The sequence below is a fragment of the Lepisma saccharinum genome, chromosome 10 (genome assembly GCF_977018435.1).
Source record: "Lepisma saccharinum chromosome 10, izLepSacc3.1, whole genome shotgun sequence".
In the NCBI taxonomy this organism is placed as follows: domain Eukaryota; kingdom Metazoa; phylum Arthropoda; class Insecta; order Zygentoma; family Lepismatidae; genus Lepisma; species Lepisma saccharinum.
The window spans coordinates 12,128,817-12,139,924 of record NC_139238.1 but is presented as its reverse complement, the minus strand read 5'-3'; positions in this window follow the sequence as shown (position 1 = coordinate 12,139,924).

The following is an 11,108-nucleotide window of genomic DNA, read 5'->3' as shown; positions in this document are numbered from 1 at the left end:
TCACATCACACAGACAGTTGAGAAAAAGTTGGAATATAGTCAAAATGTCCATCAGCTATTCATTGATTTTAACAAAAGCATATGATTCAGTTAAAAGAGATAAATTATATAATATATTAGTAGAGTTTGGAATACCTAACAAGCTTGTTAGTATGATAAAAGTATGCACCAGTGAAAGAGCAAGTAAAATTTGTGTGGATATTAATATATCTGACAAATTTACAATTCATGATGGGTTAAGACAAGGAGATGCATTATCTCCATTGCTCTTTAATTTTGCCTTAGAATACGTTGTTCGGAAGGTTAAAGAAACTAACTAAGGACTAAAATTAAATGGTGTGAGTCAGCTGTTAGCATATGCAGATGATGTAGACTTACTGGGGGATGATGTCAATACAATTAAGAATAATGCTAAAATATTTTTCAAAGCAGCTAAAGAGATAAGTTTGGAAGTTAGCAAAGAGAAAAAAATGTATGTTTACAGGCCGAAACCAAGTGTTAGGTAATAATCAAAATCTAATTAGAGATAACAACTCGTTTGAACCAGTTTCCAAATTCAAGTACTTAGGAGTAATACTAACAAATGAAAATGATATCAAAGAGGTAATAAAAAGCAGGCTTAATTCAGGAAATTCATGTTACTTTTCTCTTCATAAACTTTTGTCTTCTCGTTTAATATCTAAGAAACTAAAAGTTAAAATATACAAAACAGTAATTTTGCCTGTAATATTATATGGATGCAAAACTTGGTCCCTTACATTCAAAGAGGAACATAAATTGAGAGTATTTGAAATTAAGATCCTTAGGAAAATATTTGTGCCTAAAAAGAATGTAAAATTACATAATTTGTATTCATGCCCAGATATTATGATTAAATCAAGAAGACCTAATGTGAGCAGGCCATATGGCACGAATGGGAGAGGAAAGAAGAGTTTACAGGATTGTTGTTGGAAAACCTGATGGTAGGAGACCTGTAGGAATACCAAGACGAAGATGGAGGGATAATGTTGAGATGGACCTAAAGGAAATTGGTAGGGATGGAAAAGAGTGTATATGTCTTGCTCAGGATAGGGACAGATGGAAGGCCTGTGTTGCTGCAGCCATGAACCTTCGGGTTCAAGAAGGCTAGAGAGTTAGTTAGTTAGTTCATCACTACATTGTTATTAATGAAAATACTCTCTCAACATTTGCATTATTACCTGGAATGACAAACTAATATTCAAAAATCAACTTAACTTTAAATAAAATAAAACATAATGTCCTTAACATAACTTGAAGGGGACGATTGGGTCTCAAAATCGGGGGGGGGGGCAAGGTACCAAAACAAGAAAAAGTCAGTACATTTCTCTTCGTATATAAGATTTAGCATAGTGCTGGGGCAGAAGTGGAAAAACTGGGGGGAAACTGTCCTCCTCGCCCCCTGCCCCTAATCGCCGCCACTGTAGGGTTGAAATTGTTCCAGAAGATTCGTTTGGGTGGTTTATAGATCAATAACTTTTTTCTTGGACTTTTTATTTTTTGCAGTGTCTGAATCAAAACTAATTTCACTATTGGGTGTGAGAGTACAGAGAATGATGTTTCCTTTGATTACTCATCTTTTCGACCAAAGCACATATTTTCTTAATTCAAATTATGTGACACTGAAAATGTAGGATATTTGTATTTTCCATTTTTTTTACAAGTTAATAGCACTTCTGTTAACATCCTGGAACCTAAGGTGCAAAGTGAAGATTAATGTTTATGATTTTGCAAATGTAACAGATATTTATCAAAATGGTCCTCGATTATGTATGTCTTATGAGCTTCAAAATACCTTGCACATGTTTGTATCTTTAGAATTGCTCGAATCGTATCGTTCTCTTCAATATGGTGCCTATTGTTTATTCGGTTCGCTTATTGCGCATGCGTGGTGAATTCTTTTTCCGGGAGGGAAAAGTTGGTATGGGTGCAGTTTGAGGTGAAGTATCCCGTGTCATTTTAGTGTGAAACCACTGTGTGACATTTCACTTCGGTGTGAGATTAACATGATACGATTTTGATATTGCAGCTGCTTGTCGTGTTTCAAGACACTTAGAAATGACATCTGGCAAGCTGTATGAAAGCTCAATGCTATTTGCAACCTGTCAACCTGCTCTCAAAAACCAGGCTGAAAATAATTTCATCTTTGCTCATCTTAAACCAATTCACTGCAAACCATGAAACTTCTAATTTCTTTCTTAGCAATGTTCCTTTCTTTTACAATAATTGTGTTTTCCCCACAGAACAGGGAAACTATATTTACCCGAAACTGGCAGGTGAAATGCATTCCTTCTTTATCTAAGTAAAGGCAACGTGTAGGTGTACAGTGGTGGAAAAAAGTTCTTCCCCATAAGACTTGAATGGCAATAAATAATGCCGGAAGGGTAAGCAACACACATTGCACCATTAGGTGATCGAGTGATTCTGTCTGTCTCAAGAGCAAATCGTCTTTCATGCAATAGCCAACAGACACAGGAAATGTAGGAAAGTCACGTGACTTGTTAGGTGGAATGTTGTTCGTCAGAAAATCGCCTGTTCTCAATGCAAGTCGCAGAACCGACAAGAGCTACACGTTACATGCCCGAAAATTATTCGTCTAAAAGCGTTGAACGAAACGCTAAAATAATTATTGCCTTAATTACAAAGGCTACTATAGTATATGTGCCGCGGTATCTCGGTCGTTAGGGCGTTTGATTGCCAGGCGAGAGATCTGAGTTTGATCCCCGGCTGGGGAGAATTGGAATTTTGTCCACCTATTCAAGTGGCTCCGGCGCCCACCCAGCTTCGTACAAAGTGGGTACCTGTATGAAACTCAAAGGGGGGGGGGGGGTAAAGGGACCAGGAGCGTGGTGTTGATCCCATTATCCTTCGGCCGTAACAAGAAAGTGTGGGGCCCTAAATCCACACGCCATAACGCCTTCATGAGTTTGTGCAAAGCACAAGTTAGCACTTTGCTTTTTCATTTACTATACGTCAGATTTTGTCGGAACAGAACTTTCTAATCTCTACCTGAACTTTCTTCCAAGCTCCGTAGGGTTGCCTCTCCAATGGCGCAGTGGTAGTGTTTTCGCCTTGTAATCAAGGGGTCCCGGGTTCGATACCCGGTGGAGGCACATAGTGGTTTAAACTGTAGGTCCAGTCCCAATTAGCCTTACTGTGCAAGAAGTGGACTTAAAACAACAATTCAATCAATCAATCAATCAAGTTCCGTAGGGATGTAAATAGACTCCAATTTTTCTTGACACAATTCATCCATGTTATATTTCGTTATAAAAACCTCGGCCGATATGCTGTGTGTGTGTGATGGGGGCGCTATAATTCAAACATGTGAGGTGATCCTTTTCCCACTACTCCATTGTCCGATCCTTCGTATCCAAAATAACTCTCTATTCCACACACTGAAAATGTAGCACTTCCTACATCTTAGCATGCAAATATCTAGTAGCAAAGTAATGTGTAGGCACATATAGTGGTACGGGTCCCACTTTAAACTGTAGGTCCAGTCCCGATTAGCCTTACTGTGCATAAAGTGGACTTAAAACACCAACTCAACAACAACAATTACCGAACACAAACATAACTTAAAACCTACAACGGATAGATTGGATTAAGTCGACGGTACAGCACGTGTTCTGAAATGATAAAGAATACGAAAGTTTAAGGACCTCGATACACACACACACACACTTTTCCTCCCCTCAATGGTAAGCTATACTTCTTGCAGAGAAGCCTTTACGTAGGCCTTCAAGGCCATGACGAGAAAGTGTTCTTCATGCAATAACGGGACCAAACATACATCTAGTTTGATATGAAAGCTGTGTTCCTCCTTATTCCGTACGTCATTGATAACAGGAAGACGGGCCTCGTCTGCTAACCCTAGTTTCGTAGAGCAGACGCCTTTTTGCTACAGTTTCATTCAGTGACCTTCGCTCGTAGTTAGCAAGAGTGAATGACTCACCAGATACCTGTTGCCTGTGAGCTTGTACAAGAATAGATATTTCGTTAGCGTCTGTAAGTATTGTTTCATCTGCAGTTATATCAGTTAACGTTCGAATTGTTTCCTAATGGTTACATTATTTATAAATTAGTTCTCGAGAGTGAGCTTTCTATCTATTTTCACGGAGGGGGGGGGGGTATACAGCCTGCATGTATTATTTTTTTCCTGAAACAAGAAGAAATTCCAAGACAAAAAAAGAGTCGTAGAAGAGTAGTTAACAAAAAAGAAAGAAGAAAACGAAAATGTAAATGTTTAAATAAATTATTGTATAGATCGAGTGAATAATATTTTCTCACGGGGCCCCCTCGATGCCGTAATGATAACGTCGTCACCTTATAATCAAGGGATCCCGGGTTCGATACACGGTGGATGCACGTAGTAGTTCGTATCCCATGTTAAACTCAAGGTCCAGTCCCGATTAGCTTATCTGTGCACAAACCAAAAACTAAAATAATAAATTGTCACGGTGTAAGAAAATTTCATGTTCAACCACATACGACAGAAATAATAATAATTTATTCCATGTTGGAGTTCACATCTGTAGCATCTAACCAACAAAGTTATGGATCGCAACATATTTTCTCAAATCCATTTTAATTACATGTATGATAAAATAACAGAAGTAGAGGAAAGAGAAAGCCAATTGAAACACGGATGCCTTCTCCAGAATTTGATATCTCGTTACGTAAGGTTCTGGGTTGAAGTCCCGGTCAGGCATGACTTTCTTGTTCTTGCCCTTTTATCTGCTTTATTTCATCATAAATCGTAGTAATGGTTTAAATACAGGGGAAGAATAATGACAATAATTGCCAGTTACAAAGCCAATAACAAACAGAACAACAACTCAATTAGGAAGATGTCAAGAAAGAAACAAGACTTGACAGTGTCTCCGTCTCTCGGTTTCTCGAATTGAAATTTGGTCTCCCGTTCTCAGTCTCGACTAGTTAAATATAGAAATCAAAAACGTATGTGAAGATACATATATTTCATATATCCCGGTTTTGTAGGAGATTTCGTGAGAAATGAAATAAGTACTCTTCGATCATGTTTATTTTTATTATTTTTGTTACGTAACATCACATTTCTTCCCAGCCGTGGACGAGTGACCATTACATGAAATTAATGACGAAATACTCAAATACGTGTTACAAGGACGCTACTCAAACCCGGGAACTTTGTTGACGAGGTCGAATGTCGACCACTTAATGAGCTTGCCAACCGAGTCTACTTAATGTTGCTTGTGTCAGGTAATTCGTAATAACTGTCAATATCCCACATTCATTATCATTTGTTTCATAATTTATCTTATTGATGTGATTAACCTGAAGTCGAAGAATTAGTTGAAAGGCAAAAATGCAAGATTGAATGTCCCTTATGTTACCAGGCTGTCCCAGAAGTCCTGCACCATCAGTACACTGAGCTCCACGATGTGAAGTTTGCGAGGGTAGGTGGTACCACCGGTGAAAGGCTGTTGGCAGGCATAGAGGACAGGTTCGTGGGATCCAGTGAAGGCATGCACTGCGTGTGTAGCGAGTGTTCCCGTGAAGTTAAAGTGGGCACGATGAGTGAGGACCAAATTGCACTTTGAGCAGTGCTACGTTTTTTTTATGGAAAAAAGGACTAACAGCAAAAGCGGCAGCAGAAGAAATTTGTCGTGTGGAGAACGAAGAAGTGGTGAATCGACCGACAGCTTCCCGTTGGTTTAAAACATTCGCTTCAGGTGACCTACGCCTCGCGGAAAAGCCCCGCACGGGACGACCTCCGATAGACATTGACGAGTCTCTGGAGGATGCTGTGAATGTTACACCACAATCCAGCACACGAGTGTTAGCAAGACTGGTTGGGGCATCCAAATCGACCGTAACCGTTGCTTGCATGACATGGATTACACAAATAAACAGCCCCAACAAAGTCCTGACGAGCTGACGGAGGTGCAGGCCCAGCGCAGAGTTGCAATTTGCCAGACATTGCTACAAAACCCACGTGATCTTCGTTTTTGGAGGAGAATTGTGACAGGAGACGAGAAGTGGCTGTTTCTGAAAAACCCTGATACACGTAAACAGTGGTTGAAAAGAGGACAGGAGGCCATCACCCATGTGAAACAGGACAGATTTGGGAAAAAGCTCATGCTGAGTGTGTGGTGGAATATTGACAAGATTCTCCATTATGAGTTTTTTTCCAGAAGGTCGTGCTGTAACAGGTGAACTGTACTCTGAACAATTACGCCGAGTGTATGTTATTCTGATCGAGAAATACCCGGCATTAACGAGGAGGAAGAGGTTACTGCTGCAAATTGACAATGCTCTGAGTCACCGGTCTCGAAGAATGACCAACACCCTGGCTGAGCTTGACGGGTTTGAGTTGTTACCTCATCCCGCTTATAGTCTGGATGTTGCACTATCGGATTACGGTTTGTTTCGCTCTCTCTCACATTTTCTGTGTGGTCGGCAGTTCAGTTCATATGATGAGGTAAATTCTACCTGTCGCGAATTTTTCAATTCTAAACCTGCCACCTGGTATCGCCATCAGATTGAACTGTTGTCGCAGAGATGGGTGAAGATAATCGAGCATGGAGGCCTGTACTTTACTGAATAAAGTCTGTCTTTGTTTCTGATATTCTGTGTTTCATTTTCCCCCTTGTATGGTGCAGGACTTCTGGGACAGCCTGGTACTTCGTGCCGAATAATATGACGTGATATTATGATACGAATATATTAATAATAGAATATGCCTAGTCATTCCATTCATTGATCCTAATTGCGCACACAAAATATGGTATAATGTCCACTCCTAACCGACCTCCGTGTGGGAGTGGTTAGCACAGCACGTTACGACAGCATGGGCCCCTGGTTCGAATCTCGGCTTGGCCATGAATGTTCTTGGTGAGTGTCCTTTAATCAATGTCATCATATCATCACTCATTACTCATATTCATCGTCGCTATTTGTCAAAATTGAAAGAATAGCGACACTAAATAACAAACATCTAATCAAATCGAACATCTTCACCGATATAATTCTATACAGTACCAAATTCCCACTTTATTACTGCATCTTGCTTAATTTTACAGCATCTCAATTGTTTTCCGGTTCGAAAACAAATGGAATGTTGTTTTGTGCAGTTGATTGTGCATTGTTTCGTTGTTTGGATTGTTAATTAACGTCGCATTAATTAGTTTTAGACCAATCGTAACAGAGGGAATCGGGAACACAAAGGAAGGGGAAAAGACAACTTACAGACCACGGCTCTCTTTAAAGGTAACATTCCGTGAATACGACTGAAGCGACTGCAGAATATTATGGATAAAATTTGTTTCGCTTTCCCCTTTTATTTCTGTTTCACTTATTTACTTCGCTTTTCTTCTACCACTCCTCTTAATCGCGTCGGTGAGGAAAAAAATTATAAACTCGTGAATTGGACGATGGGACAAAAAAACCTATGCCTCTCCCACGGTTCGAAACAGTGACCACAAAATATTGTCTTATTTTTAAAATTTACGCCAAATATGGATTCACTCGTCTCTTTCTCAAGACATTCCATTGCCTCTCCGATAGCGAAGTGATAACGTCTTCGACATGTTATGACGAACTGTCATAAGGTATACTGGAAACTTAAGTTTCGTGTGTGTTTTGCTGGGGTAAAATAGCCCAACTCAGGTCCAAAGACGATGAACTCGTCTAGTGCAAAGAATTCACGATAGGTGGAATGCCAATGCAATATGAAAACTTTGTTGCTTTAATAGTTACGCGAAGAATCGCTAGATGGCTCTGACCGTTGTGCGCAGTTGAATTGTAATTTCCTTTGTTTGAGACCCGATTTTCTCGCGGTTTCCTTATGCACAAGGACATTTTGATGTGTCGGTCACTGCACGCATGGGCAATTCGCTGTTATGGCGCAAAATCATAAAATATACAGCGTTTTGGTCTTGATGCCTTTGGTTAATTATCAGCAAAAAGTTTATCTTATTGAGCATTACACTGGGTTCTTTAACGCATATACATACAGATGGGGGACAAAATAATACGAACACCTGTGAATGTAGAGAAAATCTTTATTAATAGGGGGTTGGACCACCCTGTGACTGAAGTACACTTTGTATGCGACATGGGATGGACGCATAGAGGTCATGCACAATGTTTAAGGGAATATGAAGCCATTCTTCCTCCAGAGCAGTCTCCAATTCCGAAAGTGTGGCTGGAGGCGGACTTCGAGCACGAAGTTTGGACTTCAAATATCCCCACAAATGTTCTATAATGTTCAGGTCAGGAAACTGTGGGGGCCATTCAAGATGTCTTAACTTCATCGTCATGTTCTTCAAACCATGTTTGGACAGACCCAGCAGTGTGGATAGGAGCGTTGTCGTCTTGAAAAAGTGGTCGGTCCCCAGGAAATAAAGTCTGGACAAAAGGATGGAGATGATCCCCCAGAATGCTGCGATAGTGACTGGCATTGATCTTCCCATGCAGAAAAACAAGTGGTCCCACACCATGCCAAGATATCGCGCCCCATACCATAATGGACCCACCTCCATGCTTCACAGTCGGCAAGAGGCAGTCAGGATGAAATGCATCTCGAGGCGTTCTCCACACAAACACGCCCCGTGGTCTGAAATAACGTGAATGTTGATTCATCAGACCAGATGACTTGTTGCCACTGCTGTGGGGACCAACTTCTGTGAGCTCTGCACCATTGGCGTCGCTTGACAGCATTACGTGATGTCACCAATGGCTTACGAATTGCCACTCGGTCATGAATGTTTGCAGCATGGAGTTCCCTTTTGACAGTTTTGGTTGAAATGGGGTCCTGGAGATGCCTGTTCATTTCAGATGTTATCTCGGATAACGATTGCTTGTGCTTTCGGGTCACTATGCGCTTCAACACCCTCCTAACCCGAGCAGCAAGCTTTGTCTTTCGTCCACAGTTGTGCTTTGAAGACGCCATCTTACCTTGTGTTGTGTACGCTGTCATAACGGCTGATACTGTGCTCCTTGCACACCCAACAAGCTTTGAGGTTTCAGTCACCGTGGCTCCAGCTGAACGTGCTCCAACAACCATGCCTCTTTGGAACTCTGTCAGGTCTGACATTGCAGTGTCTCTTGAGAGCGTATGATAGACGAATGCACCACCAATGACTGCTGTTGGCAAACTAATACCTTCCCCTTCACAGCCACTAGGTGGCAGACTTCAGTGCCAGGTAGTGCTGCTGTACTGCCGGTGTGAAATGTGGCATACTTTTTCACAGGTGTTCGTATTATTTTGTCCCCCATCTGTATCTGTAATCGTGTGGTATTTAAATCATAAAAAATTGTTGTTTGGTAAAGACAAATGTGCTCTGCAAATATGACGAACAGTGATCGAGAGGGGTGTGCAGCGGTGGAGAAGGACTTCCGGGAGAAAAAACATGGAGTGAACAAAGCAATGTCACTACAGTGGAGGAAATGAGAATTGTTTCCGTGCTTTAGGGAGGAATGTTACATCGGCAGTTAGGACAAAACGGCAGTTAATAGCATGAAGTGAAAGCACATCGCAAAAATAAGTGTTGGAAAGCAATGGAGCTCTCGGGAAGAGAGAGGTAAGAGTGGACTCGTGCTTACTGGACTCGTCGTTCCCGACACACCAGGTGAGGAAATTTATTATCTTAAGTGACTTTGAGAGAAAGAAAATTCTCGAAGATCGTGTTTACAACGTTTAAGCAAAGTTGCTTATGAGATAGCTATCTCGCGTGTGTTGAAATTTTACGGGAAACGGTACTAGTACACGTCACAGACCATGCGTTATCTACAAAATGGCCATCGACGCCATGACTGATAAGGGCTCTGTGCACACGTAAAACGATTTATTTTCGTGCAAGAAACGCACAGCTCTAGTCAAAATATACTAGGAACATGTTCCAAAATTGGTTCAATGTCAAAATAAAAGGTAATTAGGACTTTTGTAATTCCTTATATGGTATTAATGGTGCATGTTAAATGACTTTGATGGGTAAATTTTCGTTCATGTATCGACAGTCTTTATTTTACGTCTCTTAACTTAATAAGGACAAATTGTCGATGCTTTCATACGCAGGAAATATGTGTTAAATTGAAAACAATAAACAAGTTTACTGTTTCTGGTGTTCATATTTTCGTGCTAAAACATTTTCTTCCATTTGTATTTGATGTTTATGAAAATGTTTAAATGATTAATTCTTCTCTTTCAGAAGGGGGGAATTTCACATGTGTAATTTGGGTTAATGCTGTTGCTATGAAAAGGGGTTATTGTTAGTTGTAAATTATTTGAAATCCTATTTGAAATCCGAAGGTATAAAATTTTAATCTCCAGCGATCTGTACGCGTCACCAGCGTTACTAGGCAAAGTGTATCAAAATAAATAATTCAAACCAATGACATATTCAACGTTTCAGGATTGTCGAAACTCAGTTATTGAGTCGTAGTTGTTGGGTTCAATCTAATAAATTTAATCTGATTGTATTTAGTCCGTCGCAAGATTACGAGGACTCAAGTGCAGAGGGGCTGCGTTATTGAATTTTTTGTCGGGTTTCAAGTAGGTTAATCTGTAGTTGGTTAATTGCTGTTGTCAAAGCTAATATTAATAATGGCAACGGAGCAGGAACCGGTTACATTAGATTCCTTGTTCGCCTTTATTAAACAGAGTGAGGAAAGGAACAAGGAATGCACTGAGTCACTCAAAACAGAACTCGCAGCTCATACAAGTAAGGTAGTGGGTAAACTGCAGTCTGATCTAGAGGGCACCAGTAAATGCATATTAGAGCTGCAGCAAGACGTTATAAAGACAAGTGAAGGTCTAAATGATCTCACGTTGTCGGTCTCTCAATATAGGGTAGAGTGTATGAATAGGGCTGAAGGGTTGGAAGCAAAGTATGAAGCATTAGCAAAGAGGTTGGATTCAGAAGTACTGGGAATGCATGAGTCCTTGGATCAGATGAAAATTGAGAAGGCAAATGATATTAAGTCACTGGAAGGGCAAATTGTAGAGAAAGTGTTAGACAAGATAGGGAGTAGGGATAGGAATTTAGATCAAATATCATCGAGCTCACAAATTGGAAAAGTTGTCAATGAAAGTGAGTTAGCTG